The 23231-nt window shown below is 36.8% G+C and overlaps 1 pseudogene; it reads right to left on the bottom strand.

The window, feature by feature from the left end:
- Positions 1–731: 731 nt before the first annotated feature.
- Positions 732–2674, bottom strand: LOC111164966 (CDK5 and ABL1 enzyme substrate 2 pseudogene; annotated as a pseudogene).
- Positions 2675–23231: the final 20557 nt, after the last annotated feature.

Genomic DNA, 23231 nt, shown 5'->3' with positions numbered 1-23231 from the left:
TTTAGCCTCCATGTGTTTGTATTTTTTACAGATTTTTTCTTCCAATTGATATCTAGTCTCATAGCACTGTTGTCGGAAAAGATACTTGATACAATTTCAATTTTCTTAAATTTCTTCAGGCTTGATTTGTAACCCAAGATATGATCTATCCTGGAGAATGTTCCATGAACACTTGAGAAGAAAGTGTATTCTGTTGTTTTTGGATGGAATGTCCTATAAATATCAATTAAGTCCATCTTGTTTAATGTAGCATTTAAGGCTTGTGTTTCCTTGTTTGTTTTCATTTTGGATGATCTATCTATTGGTGCGAATGGGGTTTAAAGTCCTCTACTATGATTGTGTTACTGTGAATTTCCCCTTTTATAGGTGTTAACATTTGTGTTATGTATTGAGGTGCTCCTATGTTGAGTGCATAAATATTTACAATTGTTATATCTTCTTCTTAGATTGATCCCTTGATCATTATGTAGTGTCCTTCTCTGTCTCTTATAATAGTCTTTATTTTAAAGTCTATTTTGTCTGATATGAGAATTGCTACTCCAGCTTTCTTCTGATTTCCATTTGCATGGAATATATTTTTCTATCCCATCACTTTCAGTCTGTATATGTACCTAGGTCTGAAGTGGGTCTCTTGTAGACAGCATATATACAGGTCTTGTTTTTGTATCCATTTAGCCAGTCTATGTCTTTTGGTTGGAGCATTTAATCCATTTACATTTAAGGTAGTTCCTTTTACCATTTTCTTAATTGTTTTGGGTTTGTTTTTGTAGGTCTTTTCCTTCTCTTGTGTTTTTTCTACTTAGATAAGTTCCTTTAGCACTTGTTGTAAAGCTGGTTTGGGGGTGCTGAATTCTCGTAGCTTTCGCTTGTCTGTAAAGTTTTAATTTCTCCGTCAAATCTGAATGAGATCCTTGCTGGGTAGAGTAATCTTGGTTTTAGGTTTTTCCCCTTCATCACTTTAAATATGTCCTGCCACTCCTTTCTGGCTTGCAGAGTTTCTGCTGAAAGATCAGCTGTTAACCTTATGGGGATTCCCTTGTATGTTATTTGTTGTTTTTCCCTTGCAGCTTTTAATATTTTTTCTTTGTATTTAATTTTTGATAGTTTGTTTAATATGTGTCTTGGCATGTTTCTCCTCGGATTTATCTTGTATGGGACTCTCTGTGCTTCATGGAGTTTATTAACTATTTCCTTTCTCATATTAGGGAAGTTTTCAACTATAATCTCTTCAAATATTTTCTCCATCCCTTTCTTTTTCTCTTCTTCTTCTGGGACCCCTATAATTCGAATATTGGTGCATTTAATGTTGTCCCAGAGGTCTCTGAGACTGTCCTCAACTATTTTCATTCTTTTTTCTTTATTCTGCTCTGTGGTAATTATTTCCACTATTTATCTTCCAGGTCACTTACCCATTCTTCTGCCTCAGTTATTCTGCTATTTATTCCTTCTAGAGAATTTTTAATTTCATTTATTGTGTTGTTCATCATTGTTTGTTTGCTCTTTAGTTCTTCTAGGTCCTTTTTAAACATTTCTTGTATTTTCTCCATTCTATATCCAAGATTATTTTGGATCATCTTTTCTATCATTCTTTTTCAGGTAGACTGCCTATTTTGTCTTCATTTGTTTGGTCTGGTGGGCTTTTACTTTGCTCCTTCATCTGCTGTTTCTTCAGCAGCTTGCAGTTCTGCTTGTTGTGTTTGCCCTGCAGGATGAGCTTCTCAAAGTACACATAGGCCATCGGCACTGTCACAGGCTCCAAAACACACTCCTGGGACAAGTTCTGCATCTCTCATTTTCAACTCCTAATCTTGCTCAGCATCAGCTTGATGTGCGGGAACTTCTCCCAGAAGGTTTCCTTCATGTCCTTCTTGAGGTGGGAGAGCTTCACATACTCTATCACTGTGGTCATGTAGGATGCGAAGATGAGGACGTACTTGTGCTTGCCGCAGGGTCACTGAGGGTCAGCCAGGAGGTTGGGATTGTACTACAGGGAATCCCCCGCATCGGTCCCTAGTTCTGAGCCAGCTAGCGCCACCCTGGGCAGGACAGGTTTGCATCTGGACCCCAGCAGAGCACAGGGCACTCTGAGTCGGGGCTGAGGCAGTGGGCCAGCTTGAGCGTGACCAGGGTGTTGGTGGGGTACAGAATCTTGGTAAGACACAACATTTCCATCCGCCCCCAGCTCAACATCTTCCAACAGGAAGACCATCTCAGAAGATATGGAAACGTCGCCGGATGGATACCTCTGCTTCTGGCTGTCCACCCTCAGGTCACTGACGCACAGGCCTTCTCCACAGGGCAAGACAGAGAAGGCTGCACACACGGACTGCTTGGCTCAGATGAGCATGATCCTGCTGTTCCTGGAGTCGTACTGCCTCATATTATTGATGAAGTGAGTCTTCTTCGGGCCTTTGTGTCTTGGGGATCCAGATGTATGTTTGGTTCTTTGAAGGGAGGCACATCCCACCGTGTCTTCCAGAAACTCGAGGGAAGCCCATCCAGGGAGATGTTGTTGAGGAAGAAGAGCACGGCCTGGCGGCACCGCGAGTCCCCTCACCTCCGCAGTGGCTGTGATGCAGCCCAGACAGCAGTGCCAGGGGGCTGGCCCAGGGATCCACCTGCCGTGGCCGCGGCCATCCTCTGACTGAGCCCAACGGCCACCCGCCACCCACAATCAAGCTTTTAAAAACCGGATCACTTATGACAAAAATGCTCAACCTGCAAACCCAACATTTTGCTCAAATAGTTCCTGAGTAAAATTCTTTGCAGCTACAACTGTCAGACGTTAGGATCTCCACACATTATAATTATTGTTTTCTCCCCTCAGATTACCATGTTAAGAAATATCTTTGAATTTTTGAGACTGACAACGTGAACGTTAAACCTCACTGTATTCTAGTGAATAGTGGTGAAGAATGTGTACACACACACACACACACACATACACACACTCTCCAATATATTCCAACATAGCAACCACATCACCATGCTTTGGATCTTACACAGATATCCAGGGCTTTACTGCCAGGTGTCAGAAGGGTGTTATCACTAATAAATCTGAATTCTTCTAGTGTTTTCAAACACAATCAGACCTAATCAAGGGATCTACACGATGGAAATTTTGATTGCTAAATCAGGATAATACATCACTTCTCTAAGGGGATCTATAGAAGACAAAAAAAGCTAAGTGGACTCTGTAGGCTTGGTTCTTCTTAGTCTTTTAATTAAAACAAATACCAAAAACAAAATTATTCTTGACCCATTTTTGCCATCAAATTCCTTCACAGGTTTACCTTCTTATTTTCCTATTTAAAAGAGTCTAAATATTCTGTTTTTGTGACATCTTACTGAAGGAATTGAATTTGGTGTTCAAAGACCTACATTCACTTGAAAAAGAAGAGCAACAGTGTGGCAAGGGGATTGCTGGCCCAATTAGATATATAAGCATATCCTAAGGTCTCTATAATCAACACAGTGTGATGTTGGCATATGAGTAGCCAGGAAGGTCAATAAGAAAGAGTAGAGAATCCAGAAATATATGCAATTGCTGGTAGTATTCAACAAAGGTGAAGTCACAAATCAAGTGGGAAATATGGGCATTTTAATAAATGGTGCTGGGATAACTGGATAAGTACATGAAAATAATAGAAATTGAATTCATTTCTGACACCAGAAATCAGTGAAAATTCTAAAGGAATTAGAAATTTAAATATAAAAAATGAAATTACACAAGTACAAACATTTCTGAATATCCTTATAACTGAGAGGCAAGGAAAATTCTCTTCCCGCTCAAAATATTGAAGCAGTAGGGAAAATCATTCATAAATTTGACTACATAAAGATTAAACATGCATGGCAGGGACTTCCCTGGTGGTCCAGTGGTTAGGACTCTGCACTTCCACTGTGGGGGGCAAGGGTTCGACCCCTGGTAGAGGAACTAAGATCCCACATGCTGCATGGTGGCACAGCCAAAGAAAAAAAAGCATGGCAAACACAACTTCATAAGCAAAATTAAAATAACAACAGTGCTATTTAAAAAACAGGCCAGACAGGACACGGAAGCAACCTAAGTGTCCATTGACAGATGAACGGATAAAGAAGATGTGGCACATATATACAATGGGATATTACTCAGCCATAAAAAAAAATGAAATTGAGTTATCTGTAGTGAGGTGGATGGACCTAGAGTCTGTCATACAGAGTGAAGTCAGAAAGAGAAAAACAAATACCGTACGCTAACACGTATATATGGAATCTAAAAAAAAAAAAAAAAAAAGGTTCTGAAGAACCTAGGGGCAGGACAGGAATAAAGATGCAGATGTAGAGAATGGACTTGAGGACACAGAGAGGGGGAAGGGTAAGCTGGGACGAAGTGAGAGAGTGGCATGGACATATATACACTACCCAATGTAAAATAGATAGCTAGTGGGAAGGAGCCACATAGCACAGGGAGATCAGCTCAGTGCTTTGTGACCACCTAGAGGGGTGGGATCGGGAGGGAGACGCAAGAAGGGGGAGATATGGGGATATATGTATATGTATAGCTGATTCACTTTGTTATAAAGCAGAAACTAACACACCATTGGAAAGCAATTATACTCCAATAAAGATGTTAAAAAAAAAAAGAAAAACAGGCTAGAGACGTGAGTAGAAAAGGCAATACAGGCAATGCAGTTTCTCATACGTTTAGGACTCTATATGTCTCATAATTTAAAAAATAGTTCATAATAAGAGAAATACAAATTAATATTACACAGATATATCTTATTTATCACACTGACAAAAAATCAAGAGTGTGATCATACATTTAGTTGGTAAGACTAAGAGGAAACAGGCACATATGTGTTTCTAAAAAGAATGCAAAATGTTATGACCCCAATGGAGGGCAATTTGGCATTATTTAATGATTTTACATATGTTTTTATGTTTTGCCCTTCTCTAGGAATCTATCTAAAAGATAAACATGAAAATATGTATACACATGGATATTTACTGCATGATTTAAAAAGATAAAAACCAGAAACAACCTAAATGTCCATTAATACATGATGAATTGAACTAACTTTGAGATACTTACTATGGAGCACCATACAGCTGGTTAAAAAAAAAAAAAAAAAAAAAAAGAGTGCTTTCTAATATGCGATCTCCAGGATATATTGTTAAATGAAAACAACAAGTAGTATAAGCAACATGTATACTATATATCGTATTACCATTTATCTGAAAAAGGGAGTCTGTGTGTGTATATGTGTGTGTGTATATATGCACATACAATGGGAGATTAAGCTATATTTAAATAAAATTATTACTTATATGTGATGAGAGGTAACATGTAAAGGAGACAGATATAAAAGTCAGGGGCAGGCAATTTACAAGATGAATCTTAGTATTTTGTCATTCCAGAAAGCAAGGAAGTTATCAAAAATTATTGGAATAATGTCAAAAGGACTCATGAAACATCTTAAAGTGGCTCCCACTGCACAAAGATGAGTCATCCTCAGCACCAATAAGAGTAAAAACATCAGTGGGTTGAAATCAATAAAATACGTTAAAAATCCAGGAATTCCAATGATCATGTTTTAAAAAAAGATCACCTTTGGAGGATGCTAGGAAACCAACTCCTTGTTCTAAAAACTGATAAATAAAGGGAAAGAATCATACAGATTACTTGTTTTTATAGTAAAAACTATACCTCAGGGTATTCAAAAGTTGATGAGAAAAAATTCTGTCTATGGAAGTATTCCAACTAACATATAAAGATGTAATTACATAATTGGAATATTACCATTTTGCAAACCCCAAAGTAAACTCTGGACCTGGGAAATGATCCTCAGTGGCACCTAACGCCACAGCAGTAGATAACTGGACATTATGCCTCTCGATGGAAGTTTAAAACACCATTTATGAAGTAGTCTTGCCAAAAGTGTAACCTAAATATGGATCCAGCCTCTTGATCTAACCACCAGTACAGGAAATGCACGGGGAATAGAGGAAGAGGTTTTCTTTAAAAAATGAGAGTACAATCAGCGATATCCAGAAAGCAGGAAAGGTCACAAGACAAATTACTCAATTTTTTCAACAGATCAATCTCAAAATTTTTTTAATATAAGTTAAGGTAGCCTATGAAATTAAAATATCCATGAGACGTACTAACAGAATGCAGTGGTGCACCCTGTTGGAATCCCAGTTACAATAAACCAGCAACATAATGTCTATAAACAAACAAAAATAAAATAAAACATGTATGAGAAAATACTGACTAGATATTTGATGATGTAAGACATAACTAGGTTTTCTTATGTATGAAAATGGCACCATGACTGGGTTCATCAACAAGAGTTTTTTTCTTTCAGAGACACATACTCAAATAGTTATGCATGAAATATTATGTATGGGATTTGCTTCAAAACAATTCGGTAGGCAGAGATGTAAAGGAAGTTTGATTAAATGCAAGTGTGGCTGTGAGCTAACGAGTGTTGGGGCTGAATAATGGGTACATGCAGATGCACTGTACTTTTCTGTCTACAATGAGTGCTTAAAATTACCCACAATACACTACTGGTGGGAATGTAAAATGGTGCAGCTGCTATGGAAAATAGTATGAAGTTTCCTCAAAAAAATTTAGAAATAAAACTACCATATGATCCAGCAATCCCATTTCTGGGATTTAACCAAAATAATTAAAATCAAGATCTCAAAGATATATATGCGCTCCCATGTTCATTTCAGCATTATTCATAATAGCCAAAATGTGGAAGTAACCTAAAGGTCTATCTATGGATAAATGGATAAAGAAAATGTGGCATATACATACAATGGAATATTATTCAACCTTAAAGGAGAAGGAAATCCTGCTATATGCAGCAATATGGATGAAACTGGAGGACATCGTGCTAATTGAAACAAGCTAGTCACAGAAGGACATGCATGATCCCCCTCATATGAGGTCTCTAAAATTGTCAAATTCCTGGAATCAAAGTAGAATGGTGGTGACCAGGGACTGCAGAGAGGGGGCAGTGGGGAATTGATCATCAACAGGCATAAAATTTCAGTTAAGCAAGATACAAAAGTTCTAGATACCTGCTGTACAACATTGTGCCCATAGTTAACAATACAGTATTATGCACTTAAAAATTTGTTAACAGGGTAGATCTCATGTTAAGTGTTTATAACACAACCTTTTAAAAAAAGAAAAGCAAATATATATATATATATATATATATCCATAATAAAGAGGTTAAAAAAGACCAACATACAAATTCTGGATACACCATTTGTTTGCTTAATACCAAGCAAGTCACGTAACACATTTTAAGCCCCCATTTTCTCACATGTGAAAGGGATATAATAATAACAATTTTATAGGTTGGTTTGCCATCTCTATTTTTGGACCCTGATAATGGTTAGTTGAAAAGAGAAAGAGGTTTTGGAATTATTCTTACCAACAGTGTATATGTATAATTATGTATAATTTTAAACACACATGGCAGAGAGAAAAGTACAATGCACCTGTTTGTACTCGTTATTTAGCCTCAACTCCCTTTTAAATATCTGGCTTCATTTTATGATACTAGGCAAGTACTTAACTTTTCTAGGTTCATTTTCTTTCATGTAAAATGGGGATCATACCATTGTTATGTGGACTACGTAAAGTTGGAACTTTATAAACAACACTTTCTCTCCTCTGTGAAGCCATTTTGATTCCTAGTTGGAAATAGTCATTCTTCTGTTAGATTTACTTTGATTACTATTATACTAATAATCTCCCTTGAATTATTATTTAAATATTTTTTATGAAAAGACTCTGGGTCCTTTGAAAACAGATTATTCATATCCTCTACCTCATGGAAGGCGTATGGCACATAGTTGGAGATCAATACATTTTGATGAATTAAATCCCTTGAATAGATTAGATGCTACCTCCAAAACTGATCAATCTTCCGCAAGTACTGACACTGAATGCTCTGGCCATATATTACTTAAATCTTTTAAAATGCACGTAAGATCCCTGGGAAAATGTCAGATTGTTTCCTGGACAAACAGTAAATGAGTTTGTCATATGTCAAGAAATCACCCAGTTCATTGTGTTGATAAACCTGGCCTGCAAATCTGACTCTGCTTTTTACCTATCAAATTTATGGTTTGTCCAGGTTTGTTCCTACAAACATGTCACAGATTCTTCAATAGAAAATTGTTTCTAGCACAAGGTTCCAGCTTTATTCCAAAAAGTGTGTCCCTATGAAGAACCACCTAGCACATATCCATGATGCTCCAAAGATAAGCAGTGATAATGGAAGGGTAGATTTCCATATATTGCCATTCCCCTTAAATCAGGTCAAAAACTAGCAGGAAAAATGAATGGAGTCTCCAAAAGATAGTGGTTCCGGAAAACTATTTGAAGCGACAAACAAACCAACCTTAAATGTAGTTCAAAATATTTCCACTTGAGATAAAACTCAGTTTTAGCATTCTGAACATGGTGACAGCATAGTTTTTACTTCTGAGTATTGTAAGGCCCTTTTCTCATAAGACCTGGAGAAAGCCAAAAGCAGTTCAATTAAAGTGTCTAAATGTGGTCATCTTTTATCTATAGCTCAGTGGGACAGCTCAGCTAGAGCCTATAGAGTTCAGCTATGCACTCTTCCCAGAATATTCCCTAATGCTTCTCTGAAGCTATTCATTGTACAGGTCACTGTAGTAAAACTCACACCTCAGCACTCTCCCTGGACGCCAACAAGCAAACACTAGAGTGCAGTGCAGAGTAAAGAAAGGGTTTGCCTCTGAGTAAAAGGAAGATCACAAGCTGTAATTTCAAAGTCCATCAAACAGAGTCCTATAAGAAAACATATGAGTTATGCATGAAGTTATAGGATCTATATCCAAAAAAAAGGAGAGACAAAAAATTAAGTCAAGCTCCTTCCAAAGTAAGACATTTGAAAGGAGATCATTGCAACATCATAAGTTCACCATAAAGTGATGCATTCATATTTTACAAGACAAGAACTGTACTAAAATCTTTAAAGTCTCTACACAATTGTGTTTGTCAAAACATATTTGGTGCCATAACTCACAATTTTATTGACATTCTTAGTTTACATCAAATATTTTACTTATTGTGATACTGGAATTTTATTTCACTTCTTAGAAAATTTTATGCTTAAAAAGGGAGCAATCATAATATATTCCATAGGGTTTTCTCCAATTTACACCATCATATTCTGAAGTAAACTGAAATAAGCCAAGGCTTTGTGTAACTAAATCTTTCTATTATTTTCATGGCTCGGAATGAGAAGGGGAATGAAGAATAAATCTGTAAGAGAACAAAACGTAAATTCATTGTGCTCACAATGTTGCATTAATCAGGAAACCTCTCTGTAAAATTGATTAAGAGGGAACCTGAACAAATGGCTGCATGCATTCAAAAGAGGCTGCACTCACTAAAATAAACTAGAGTTTCATTTCTCCTTTAAAAAAAGTCTATTAAAAGTCTAGATCAGGTTCTTCATCTGTGAAACAGATATCATAATTAATTCCTACCATATCTATCATAGAAAAATTGTGTGAGGTTTAAAAATGAGCTAATGTATGGTGGGGGGGGAGCTTTGTAAAAAGCAAAGGAGTTTAAAAATGTGAGTGATAATCAAGATGATTATTACCTGCTTATAGATAAAAATAGATAGCATTACACCCAGCATGCAACAAAGCACTTAGCACATACTAAGTGTTTACTATATGTTTTAACTAAAATATTAATAGGTATTAGACAGTCACATTGTCAAAAGTACTGATTTAAGCAAAATTAAACACAAAATAAACCCGGAGCATCTTGTAATGCCAGAATGTAAGGAAGTACTGTACTCAAACAAACAAACAAAACACAATGATGAGGGAATGTCAAAGGAACAAAGGACCCAAATGAAAGAACTCCCAGGGGCCAAAAATGGAAAAATCTAAGCATCAAGATCAATGAAATAGAATTGGCTTACAACCCATAGTACAGAATAAATAGCTATAAGTCCACAGTGAAATTATTTAATTAATCAATTTGAGAATCAGTGGGGGAGGGACTTCCCTGGTGGCGCAGTGGTTAAGAATCTGCCTGCCAATGCAGGGGACACGGGTTTGAGCCCCGGTCCGGGAAGATCTCGCATGCCGCAGAACAACTAAACCCGTGTGCAACAACTACTGAGCCTGCGCTCTAGAGCCCACGTGCCACAACTACTGAAGCCCGTGCACCTGGAGGCTGTGCTCCGCAACAAGAGAAGCCACCGCAACGGACAGTAGCCCCCGCTCACCGCAACTAGAGAAAGCCTGCGCACAGCAACAAAGACCCAACGCAGCCAAAAAAAAAAAAAAAAAAAAAGAATCAGTGGGGGAGAATAAACAAATTTCCTCTGTAGAAGGATTCCAAATAATTTACGTAGATATTTCATCCTCAAGGAGGATGCTGTGCACAACTTCATTTCGAGGAATACAAGCAGGAAAGCAATAGGAGGAACTTTACAGTGGAGAAATCTGACAACAATAACTCAGCCAGGTAATCAAGGTCAACAGCAACAGCAATAAGTCATGTTGATAGTGTAGATTCTTGATATGATGTGATAAGAATGGCATTTTACCTCTGCAGTTTTCCTCTGCAAAATCCATAGCCCCAGTCTAATTATGAGAAAATTACCGGACAAATTCCAATTAAGGGATATAATGCAAAATATCTAAACAGTACTTGACAAAATTGTCAAAGTCATTGGAAACAAAGAAAATATGGGAAACTATCACAATCAAGAGAAGCCTGAGGAGATATAACAATGAAATGTAATGTGTTATACTGATCCTGAAACAGAAAAAGGACATTAGGTTAATACTAAGGAAATTTGAATAAATGATGGATGTTAGTTAATAATAATGTATCGAGATTGGTTCATTAACTGTAGCAAGTGTACCACACTAATGCAAGTCATTAATAACAAGGAGAACAAGATGTGGGGATGGAGGGGCAGGGAGTATTGGGGAATTCTCTGTTCTATCTGCTCATGTTTTCTGTAAATCTAAAACTTAAATTGAAAAAGAAAGGGGCTTACCAAATATGCCTTTTCTTTTTTCTTTATAGGTAGTGCAAGGTACAGCAACTTGTCCTCCACCTTCGAGGAGATGTCACAACACACTCCTGCCCATTGGGTTTCTAAAAACTTCACTAAGATGGCAGTCTTCTGAAACTCTGTGGGGCTTATCTCCCACCCTCTGGTTCACATAGGTCTTACTCAGACATGAAAAATACCCATTACTCTGTGCATATTATATTCAGTCAGCATAATGTCCTCAATGTAGTGGATCATTATAACATTTTGTCAAATGTCAGTGCAATCATGGCCTCTGGAGACCCTATTGTGGCAGAGAAAGCAGGAGGGTTGACACAGGCAGGCAATTTGGTGATGGTATATTGTTGTCTCTGCCAGGTAAAAGCAAACAGCTTCTGGTGGTCCTTAAGATACAGAGAAAAAAGTCTTGACCAGGTCATAACTGCATATCAAGTGCCAGGTGATATGCTAATTTTCTTCAGTAAAAATACTACATACTGTAGATCTCCACCTGGTAAGGTTTACAAGGATCCACAGCCATTCTCCAAAATCCACTGAACCTCTGCATAGGACGAGCAGGCAAGTTAAGGAATGATATGATATGATACATATCACCACCTCTCATTTTTTAAGTCTTTGACAGTGTCACTAATATCTGAAAATTCCCCTAGAGATATGACATTGCTACTGGTTTACTACCTTGGTAAGGAGCAGAAAAATTCAGAAGTTTCCATTTGCCCCTCCCACCATAATGGCTCTTACCCCATGGCCCAAAGGCAAGTGTGGGGATTCTTCCAGGTGCCAAGTATTTCTAATCCAATTATACATCGAGATACTAGTGAAACAACACAGTGTGCCTATGAACTAACTGGGTACTCTGTGAGTCACATCTGCATTGTGAAGTACATCCATGTATATCACCTGGCCACAGCCACCATGGTATTTGGGGTCATCGGAATTAACAACAATCCAGAAGTAGTATTTAATAATTCCCAAAGGTCTGGGTATTTTTCCCTAGTGCACTTCCACTCTGCTAAATTTATGCAGGCTTGAAGATAGATTCACAGTATATACTTATGACAATACTGCAGGTTTCTTCCTCAGGTGAACTTGGCCTTCCCTTCAAGGATACCTGACCTTCCCTTTTCCTTCAATAAACCCAAGATTCTCTGGGACTATGAACATGCTTAGTTTCAAGCAGTGTTCTTATAGACTTCCCATCTATTTTATTCCTAGGGACACTGTGATCAGTTAGCTACAGTCAGTGGTCCCTATGGACCAAAGTGTTTGGATTACTATTATGTCCCTACTGGCCTTTCTAGGAAATGTGCCTACTCTGTCCTTGTCAGTTGGCCACTTGGCCTCTGATACTCTGGCATCCCATTATCTCTGTTAAAATCAGGGAACTCATATAAAGAGTGGTGCTAGCCACAGTCATACCTGGCTACAAAGGAGAGCAACCCCAGACCTTTTCAAGGATGCAGGTGGTCCCCTCAGTGTATGCATCAATATATTCCCCAGTGAAGAGACTGAATTCTGGGCCTTTTAATTCTTTCTCCACATCATGCCACACAAGCACTGGATCTCAGCCTCATTAAAATAGTCCATTACTGACTTCAAGGTTCGGTTAACCAACCAAATAACTTGTTAGAGTCACCACCAACTCCATGAGCTAGCACATTAAATCCAGAATGTTCAGTAACTGCACCCATATCAATGCATTTGGCCCAGCTTTTCTAGTGTTATTTCCATGTTCCTTGGTCTAACTCCCTTAGAATCCATTTCCACATACATTATGGATAATATATATCAGCAAATTTTGCAATTCTATTTCCTCTTGCGTCATTCTCCATACCTGATTCCTGAAGCATACTGAGATTTGGCCCTAAGAAGATCGACTGAACTTCAGAGGTATGTGTCTTCATGTCAAAAGGTATGAAACCCAGACCTATGGACTTTCTGGATTCTGTTACTTTTCTCAGAAAAAAACAGAATAAAATAAAATAATAATAATGTTTGTTGGTTGGTTTATCTGTTTTAGCAGATAGCTTAATTGGACTAAAACCCCCCAATTTGTCTTTCCTTTAAAGGGTGGAAGCTGAAATCTTCGTTTAGGTTTTTTAGCCTTAGCTGGGTTGCTTGGCAGCCACATGCATAGTTCAGAGGTGAGCCAGAGATCAGAAAAGGGTTCATATGCAGAATGTAGGTCTTTAGCTCTCCAGCTCTCCTCCTTTTGGGGTTGAAATCCCCACTCTACCTGCTGTGGTCAATACAAATTCTGTCCTCTGGTTTTTCAAGCCAGTAAGACCACATATTTCTATCAGAGTGTCAGTCATCCTGCATGGTGATAACAGGAGTCTGCACTCAGGCAAAGGGCCAACCAGTGTCATTCCCTTCTTGAAATGGTTGCTTTTTTTTTACTTTTAACTATTTAACTTTTATAACTGTTACCTGTAGGAAGGTTGGGGCAATAGGAATTGCTTTGCCATTCCTGGATATAAAACTTTTTCCAAACTGAGAGTTTAAAAGGCTCAGCAAAAAATAGTATATGTCAAATCTATTTTTCATAGCACTTATGTGACAGATTGTGTTTTCCTAAGTGACCACAACAACATCACCTCCACCCCTTTTGATTCTTTCCAAATTGGCTTTAGCACTTCTCCATCAAGAGTTGTCATTTATGTTTCTTATCCTCTTGAGTCTAGGTGAGGCTTGTGCCCTCTGTGACCAATAAAGTGCAGTGGATGTGATGTCATATGACTTCAAGGCTAGGTCAACAAGAGGATATGCATCCACAAGGCTTCTCTTCTTGGATGGTAGCTCTTGGGGACTGAGCCAGCCAAAAACCAGCACCTACCACCAAACAAGTGGGTGAAAGAGCATTTTGATGATACCAGATTCCAGGCTTCAAGTCTTCCAGCTGAGACCTCAGACATCGTGCAGCAAAGACAAGCTGGTCTCATTGTGCCTTCTCCAAATTACTGACACATAGAATCTATGGTTGGCTTTTGCTACTGAGCTTTGGGGTAATTTGTTAAACAACAATAAATGGCCACAACAAGTTAGATGTTAGGATTATCCAGCTATGACATCTGTAACAATAATGGTTTCCAGTTTATTTGGGTTGATATAGATGCTTAAAGAGATGCTCCCTTTCTCTCTCACAATTCCCTCCTAAAGTGACAAGTTAAAAAAGGAAGTCAAATTTCCCATATAGAAGAAGACAGTTAAATGTGTCCCCTCATTAGGACCTCGTGTCCCTTGGAAATTTGAAGAGACTAGTAGTTATTTAAACCTGAATTTTTTGTCTCCAAGAATCAGTAATTTAATTTTTATTTGGAGTATTTATGAGTTAATTATATTGCTTCCTGGAGTCACATATATGTAAGGTCAACTCTTCACTATACAAGCCAGCATTTCTTGAATTTTAAACAGGAGACGAATGCTCTTAGTACAGATTCAATAAAGGGAGAGTTAAGCAAATTCTGTCCACCTTTTTCAAATAATAAATAAAGCATGTATTAGGTAAACAGCTGCAAATAATAATAAAAGATAAGTGCACAGCTCCATACCCAGGAGTGGGAGGAGGGAGGGGAAGCTAAGTTATAGCTATAAACTTCCTTCTGAAGAAGACAATTTGAGAAGGGGTTCAACATCAAGGGGAATTACATAGGACCTGTTATATAAAGGTAGACATGTATTTAAAGATAAAACTTCCATGCTATATTTCTTTTAAGTTGTTTGTATTTTCTTCAAAAGTCATTGATACACATGAGCTTTTCAAAGACAAATATGGTCTAAAATCTATCACTTATGATTACAGAAGAAAACAAGAGAGGTAGATAAAGATAATGGCAAATTAATGCCGGTGTAGTTAAGGTCAAACTCACTCATCACTAATGGCAATATAAATTGGTACAACGCTTTTGGAGAGCCACTTGGCAATGCCTATCAAGAGAAATAAAAATGTTCATATCCGATCACTCAGTGATCCCATTGTTGGGAATTTTTCCTAAGAATTACATTAAAAGCATAAGAGAGCTATAAGTATGAAGGTTTTTATTTCATAAATTTTTTAGACTCACTAAAAAACTGGAAACAATCTAAAGGATGAACAATTAGAGAATGGTTTTGAAAAGCCAGTGAACTCTTATGTAGTTATTAAAAATAATAATTTTAAAGGTTATGTAACACCCTGAAAAATATGCTAGTTTTGTGATATAATATTAAATGATAATAGAACAATACAAATAGAAAATGCTACTATACTAAGTAAAAAAATAAATATAAAATGTGTGCAAGTACTGGATGGGAACACATAAAAATGTGTCGTTTTTAGGAGTTGTGAGCATCTTCAATTAATTTTACCTTTTTAACTGTTGATATCCTTTAATTTGTAAACAATGCTGATTGTACAAAAAATGATAATAGACCCATAATCCTTAAGACATTGTTGCTATTTATTTAGATGTCTGTCATCTCAGCGCATTAGTAAAAAGTTATGCAAGCCATTCCAACCGGTGTGAGGTGATATCTCATTATGGTTTTAATTTCCATTTCCCTGATGATTAGTGACATTGAGCATATTTTCATGTACCTGCTGGCCATTTGTATGTCTTCTTTGGAAAAACATCTATTCAGTTCCTTTGCCCCATTTTTAACTGGATTGTTTGGGGGTAGGACAGGGGTTGTCAATGAGTTGTATGAGTTCTTTATATATTTTGGATATTAACCCATTATCAGATATGATTTGCAAACATTTCTCCTGTTCTGTAACTTAACTTCTCATTCTGTTTATTGTTTCTTTTGCTGTGCAGAGGCTTTTTAGCTCCATGTAGTCCATGTTAGAATAGCTATCATCAAAAAGATAAAGGACAACAAGTGTTGGTGAAGATGTGGAGAATAGGAAACCCTTGTGCACCATCGGTGGGAATGTAAATTAGTAAAGCCACTATGGAAAACAGTATGGAGCTTCCTCAAAAAAATAAAAGTACAACTGCCATATTATCCAGCAATCCCACCTCGGGGTATATATCCAAAGGATATTGAAAAGGTATTTGCATTTCCATGCTTTTTGCAGCAATATTCACAATAACTGAGATTTGGAAACAAATTAAGCACCTGTCAATGGATAAATGGACAAAGAAGATGTGGTATATATACACAGTGGAATATTTAACTGGGCTGGGGTAGCTGGGGAAATGTTGGTCAAAGGGACAAACTTCCAATTAGAAAATGAATATGTTTTGGGAAACTTGTATATAAAATTTAAATAGATAGGTCTGGCTCTTCTTCCCAAATAGTCCTCATCTGGTCAAAAAAGGGGAAAAATATATACATAGGACTCCATAATATTCCTTTTTGTTTAATTTCATTCTTTCATCCCAAATGCACACACACACATACACATACACGGAAACATTTTAAGAGAGAAAGATATCCAATTGACTTTTACATTTGCAAAATATTCTATATGACTGACTAAACACATACCAAAATTATCTATGGAAAATAGTGGGAGTTTACCTGGTAAGTCCCGGCGGCTGTTATGCTACTCCCCAGATCATCTCTCTGTCCTAGGTTATCAGGATTCCCAGCTGGATCAGAGTGAAGTCAGCAGCATCGTCACCTGCCCTTCATCTCGCTCTCTCACCTCCTCTGATCATGCTTTTCCAGTCAATTGGCTTTTTGATATCTCAAATTTTATATGTCTTAAAAATAAGGCTTCTGGGGAATTCCCTGGAGGTCCAGTGGTTAGGAGTCCACGCTTTCACTGCTGAGGGTCCAGGTTGGGGACCTAACCCCACAAGCCACACTGCGGGGCCAAAAAAATAAATAAGGCTTCAGAAAGAAAAAAACTGAGGGTTGACAGTTCTGACTAAAAAAAACAACTTAGTCAAAGTAATCTATTTTTTAAATTTCATAATTACCAAGCAAAACCAACCAAATTAACTTGGGGAAGCCTTGGAGACTTATGTTTTTCCTGGTCCCCCATTCTCTCCATGGGTGTTTCATGTTGAGAATTCTGAATATTCTCATTCCTAAAGAAAATTTTAGAAAACTCAAAACACATAATGGGTTTAGCTTTGAAGAAATATAAAAAGGTTGGTGTCACTTTATCAGACAATGGCGAGCTATGTGCACCTTGAAACCTAAAATAAGAAAATTTTGAAAGATCAATAAAATATTGATTCAAACATATTTTATAACATTGAGAGTCATAAAGGAGACGTCATTACATTTTTTGTAGATTCTGAGTTAAATGAGCTCATCAGCACAACCCTGCAATGAAGTTAAACTAGTTCAAAACATTCTTTTTTCTGTCTCAGTAAAAATATCAGTCTGGCCAAAGTTGTCCCAAAACTGCTAAATATATGTTACAGATGATACTCATAATGGCAGTGGAGTGTGGTATACATTTGGAGTAAAAAAAAGTATTTTGCCATTTAAATTATAACCTTCCACATTCCTAAGGTGTCACTTGGAGAATCAAAGAAATAGATTAAGGATTGGGAAGTATAGAGAATAATTACTTTTGCTGACTCTCGGTAACAAATTTCAAGAGACTTTCTGTGTTTGGGTCGTTATTTGGAAAATATTTAGAAAAAAATTTTAAAGCATGAAAATGGAGTCACCAGCAAAGAATTTTCCATCCCGAATTCCTCACAAATATTTCTGGCATTGGTGTGACAACTCTAGAGTATATTATAAATTCTAGTCAAGAAAAAGACTTGAAAAGTTAAATGCATTTTTAACATTAGAGTTCTATAAAATTACCTCAATTTTTTTTAACATCGCTATTGGAGTATAATTTCTTTACAATGGTGTGTTAGTTTCTGCTTTATAACAAAGTGAATCAGTTATACATATACATATGTTCCCATATCACTTCCCTCTTGCATCTCCCTCCCTCCCACCCTCCTTATCCCACCCCTCTAGGTGGTCACAAAGCACCGAGCTGATCTCCCTGTGCTATGAGGTTGCTTCCCACTAGCTATCTATTTTAAGTTTGGTAGTGTATATATGTCCATGCCACTCTCTCACTTTGTCACAGCTTACACTTCCGCCTCCCCATATCCTCAAGTCCATTCTCTAGTAGGTCTGTGTCTTTATTTCCATCTTACCCCTAGGTTCTTCATGACATTTTTTCTTAGATTCCATATATATGTGTTAGCATACAGTTTGTCTTTCTCTTTCTGACTTACTTCACTCTGTATGACAGACTCTAGGTCCATCCACCTCACAACAAATAACTCAATTTCGTTTCTTTTTATGGCTGAGTAATATTCCATTGTATATATGTGCCACATCTTCTTTTTCCATCCATCCAATGATGGACACAGGTTGCTTCCATCTCCTGGCTATTGTAAATAGAGCTGCAATGAACATTTGGTACATGACTCTTTCTGAATTATGGTTTTCTCAGGGTATATGCCCAGTAGTGGGATTGCTGGGTCATATGGTAGTTCTATTTGTAGTTTTTTAAGGAACCTCCATACTGTTCTCCATAGTGACTGTACCAATTCACATTCCCACCAGCAGTGCAAGAGGGTTCCCTTTTCTCCACATCCTCTCCAGCATTTATTGTTTCTAGATTTTTTGATGATGGCCATTCTGACCGGTGTGAGATGATATCTCATTGTAGTTTTGATTTGCATTTCTCTAATGATTAATGATGTTGAGCATTCTTTAATGTGTGTGTTGGCAATCTGTACTTCTTCTTTGGAGAAATGTCTCTTTAGGTCTTCTGCCCATTTTTGGATTGGGTTGTTTGTTTTTTTGTTATTGAGCTGCATGAGCTGCTTATAAATTTTGGAGATGAATCCTTTGTCACTTGCTTCATTAGCAAATATTTTCTCCCATTCTGAGGGTTGTCTTTTCGTCTTGTCTATGGTTCCTTTGCTGTGCAAAAGCTTTGAAGCTTCATTAGGTCCCATTTGTTAATTTTTGTTTTTATTTCCATTTCTCTAGGAGGAGGGTCAGAAAGGATCTTGCTGTGATTTATGTCATAGAGTGTTGAGTGCCAGGCAGATGTCTGTAATTAGCAAAGTTGTAAAATGTTCTGAAAGCCAACAAGAGGTTGAGCACATGAATGAAAGTTCTGTGTCCTTCCTGACTTATGACAACATGGTTATCCTGAAAATGCAAACTTTGGCTGTTACACTTCCAAAGATGGCTGGAACTAAACTGTGAAAACATAGGCAAACAGGTTCAAATTGGAATAGGCTGACCAAATGTTAACTATACTATCAGGCTTGCCAGGTATGCTTTCACCTTTTTATAAGAAATAAGTTTTCTTTTAAGCTAATGGAACTAACTTCTCAACTGCACCTACCCAAATACACCACAATTCTCAGAATTTCTTATAGCTGAATAATTCTTCTGGTCTTTTTCATAGCCACTGTTTTGCAATCAATGTGTTGGCACATTTAATTAAAAAGCAGACCTTAGTATGTTCTAAATGGAAAACAAAGGAATGACATGTGTGTATACAAAGGGTTACATCTAAAGAGCAGGACAAATGAGTTAAAGTCTTATCAGCTAGTTTGTGTATTTCACAAGAATAGCCCTTCTAACTTAACCTTGTTTAAATTACTTAATTTCTTTGTGCCTCAAGTTCTTTATGAATAAAATGCAGATATATCTTGTAAGGTTTCTGTGAGGATTTAATGAGCTAATATATGCACAAAACTTAGGCCAGGGACTAGCTCTTGGCAAGCTCTCAATAAATATTAGATACTGGGCTTCCCTAGTGGCTCAGTGGTTGAGAGTCCGCCTGCCGATGCAGGGGACACGGGTTCGTGCCTCGGTCCGAGAAGATCCCACCTGCCGCGGAGCGGCTAGGCCCCGTGAGCCATGGCCGCTGAGCCTGCGCATCCGGAGGCTGTGCTCCGCAACGAGAGAGGCCACAACAGTGAGAGGCCCACGTACCGCAAAATAAATAAATAAATAAATATTAGTTACTAATTTCAACACTTTAACTAGATAAACCTAGACTGCAAGTATTTAGGTCCCATGGGACTACTGTGGTTTAACTAAACATTAACCATTAGAAAGAACTTCAACCTACAATAAAATATTAGCCAAATATTAAAAATTCTTTAACAGAACTATAAAATAAGTAGGGGAAATAATGTGAATAAATGTATGAGTCCATGGATGGATGGTGTGGAGGGGAAAATTGTTTCAAATTAATATAGTTTCCAGATTAGAATTCTGGGTTAGACAATTAGGATCTCTATCTGCATGGGGGGTTTTGTTTGCTTGTTTTAATCTCCAAAAGCTTTCTGAACCAAAAAGCTTGTAAAGGCATATGTATATTAATTATATTTAATTCTCCAAACAATTGTCTGATGCTTTGAGTGATTATATAAATTCGACCTTATATAAATCCTTTCTTTACAATTTTCCAGCATCTCAAGATATTAAAATAAAAATTAGAAAACAATTTAAGAACATAAAACATCCCACCTACAAAGATTCAGATGCTACCTTTAGCAGTAAGTACTAGTAGAGTAATTTATAAATCTGCTTTCTCAATGTACTAGTATCATTCTGAGTGATGGTTGTATAACTATATCTTTTTGAGCCCCAGGGTTCCTTGGGGATAACTCAAGGGCAACATCAGGGGTGGAGAGAGTGGGCAGGTCTCTGGGTCTCCCATAACGCCTCCCTTTCCCACTCCCATTCAACCACAGTTCCAGTTTTATCGATTTTATGTGTGACGATAATTTTCCTTAAGAGAAAAAATGGTTTTACTCCTATTAAATATTTGAAAGTTCTAAATATTGCCATGAAATTCATCTACAACAGCTAGAATTCAAAAGACATCATTAAAGCCTTCAACCAAAATAGCAAAAGCATAAATATTTATCATTGTACAGAAGAGTACTAAGAATGAAAAATTAGCTAAAATAAGGTGGTGGAGGAAAGGATAAAAGAAAAGAAATACACTAGTTTTATGATTGCTTATAGCAAGAAAGTAAAAGATAATGTCTAATGTATTAAATAATTAAGAAAATTATATAACCTAATCGTTCTAAAATAGTCACTGGAACACAAAGGCAAACCTTCTTAAATACCACATTATTTAGGAATTGTACAGTAGAAGTAAAGTTAAAAATATGAACTAAATGTGACTTTTGAAAACAGCAAAAACATAAAGTATAATTAATTTCAAAGAACAAGATTCAAATATACCTGTCAGAAAAATATAAATGCGTTAAACTTATATCTTTAAGAAAGGAAAGAAAGTAAAAACATGAACAAAGGTATACAAGGCAAATACAGAAAAAGAAGGAAGTCAGGGGAAAGGGGAGGGAGAAAGGAGGAAGGTAAAGAGAGGAGAGAAGAAGGAGAATGAAAGAAGGGAGGGGGAAAGGGAGAAAAGAAGGAAGAACGAAGGGAGGAAAAGAACAGGTTGTAGCCTGAATATCAGGCCATGTTGAATTCATGTTATAAAACATTAAATGAGACAAAAGGTCACTATATAATGTTAAAAATAGATATTCACAGTGAAGGTTTTTTCTTAAAGTCAAGATTGGCAATGCACCAAAAGATATAACATTGATATTCACAAAGCAAAAACTATAGGAATTATAAAGAAAAACACAAAGCAGTAGAATTTTACTCACCTCTCTTAGTCTTTGACAGATAAAGAAGGAAAAAAGTAAGAAATAATAAAGAAGACTTAAATGACATAATAAAGTAGTAGTAATTAATATAGATCAAGTTCTGTTCCCTGAAATAAAAACTACAACTTATTTTTATATAGAACCATCATAAAAATGGCCATTATATTAGGCTATAATGAAAATCATAACTAATTCCAAACTATTAAAGGAATACAGGCAACATTATCTGATCACAATGCAATAAAACTAGAAATTAAAAATAAAACTGAAAATAAAAATACATTTATTGATTGGGTGGCTTTGTACAAGTTGTCTACCTTTTTTATTGCATCAACTGCAAAGTTAAAATAATACTTAAATCACAGGCTCATTGTGAAAATTTTATAAACTTTGAAACATTACACAAGTGTAAAGTGCTATCCAAAAAGAATTATCTTCCTCCTCACACATGAGAAGTGATTTAATTTGGAAGCTCCAAAGATTTGAACTTAGTCTATACTGTTTACAAGTGGCTATTTAAATTAACTAAATTAAATTAAATTAAATTAAAAATTTAGTTCTTCAACACTAGCCTTATTTAAAGTACCCACCAGTTACATGTGGCTAGTGGCTACCATCTTGGACATCAGAATATTTCCATCATTACAAACATTCCTTTATTCTATTGGATAGTCCTAGCTCTTATTGGGGAAATCAACCAAATATCTAGAGGTTCATGAGAATTATTTAAGTTTTACTTCAGCAAATTAACAAGGTCCTTCTAGTGAGAGTCTCAGATGATTTTTTTTCCCACTTCACTTCCTAATTATACTAAAAGATCATCCTCTCACTTAATATAATCCACATACATTAAGGTGCTAATTGAATATGATGAGTAAGCTGTGCATACTAATTGTCACTAATAAGTTTAATGCTGATTGCTTAAGCCTATAATAGCTACTCACCTACAGAGTGGTTCAAGTCAACTTGATGTCCCTCATTCTTCATTAGGAAAATGTGTTTATTAAGTTGACATCATTATATGTGAGCCCAGAGGATTTTCCCCGTGGGTAGTCATTTTAATGTTGAAAAGTATACCATATGTGAACCCTGAACAAATTGCTCGTGCAGCTGAAGGCAACTCTGACAGCCACCCATTTTTCAGTGATGCTTAGAGCATTCCATTTTGGTAAGCCTGAATCAATAATAAGTACCTCTACGTCTACTACGTTTCTTCATTCATTTAGTATATTTTTAAATTCCTAGTCTCACTTACTAGTCTTGTGATCCTGGGCAGCTCACTTATCTTCTCTGAGCTTCAGAGTCTCCTTCCTTGAGTTGGGGAGTGAAAGGGGATGAGAAATGGCAGCCTAATCACAAGTTTATTTCCCCTTTTCCCTCCCAGTTGAGGAAACTCTACTTAAAAAATACTACAGCCTAGATCTAAATTGTCCTCACCACAAAAAGATATAATAATTATATGAAATGACAGAATTGTAAGCTAACACTACAGCAATAATCATATTGCAATACATAAATGTAT

The sequence above is a fragment of the Delphinapterus leucas genome, chromosome 17 (genome assembly GCF_059928025.1).
Source record: "Delphinapterus leucas isolate spDelLeu-1000000601 "Yukka" chromosome 17, BTC_Dleu_Yukka2, whole genome shotgun sequence".
Lineage (NCBI taxonomy): Eukaryota > Metazoa > Chordata > Mammalia > Artiodactyla > Monodontidae > Delphinapterus > Delphinapterus leucas.
Note: the sequence above shows the minus strand (reverse complement) of the source record. Positions and strands in the feature narration are given on the sequence as shown.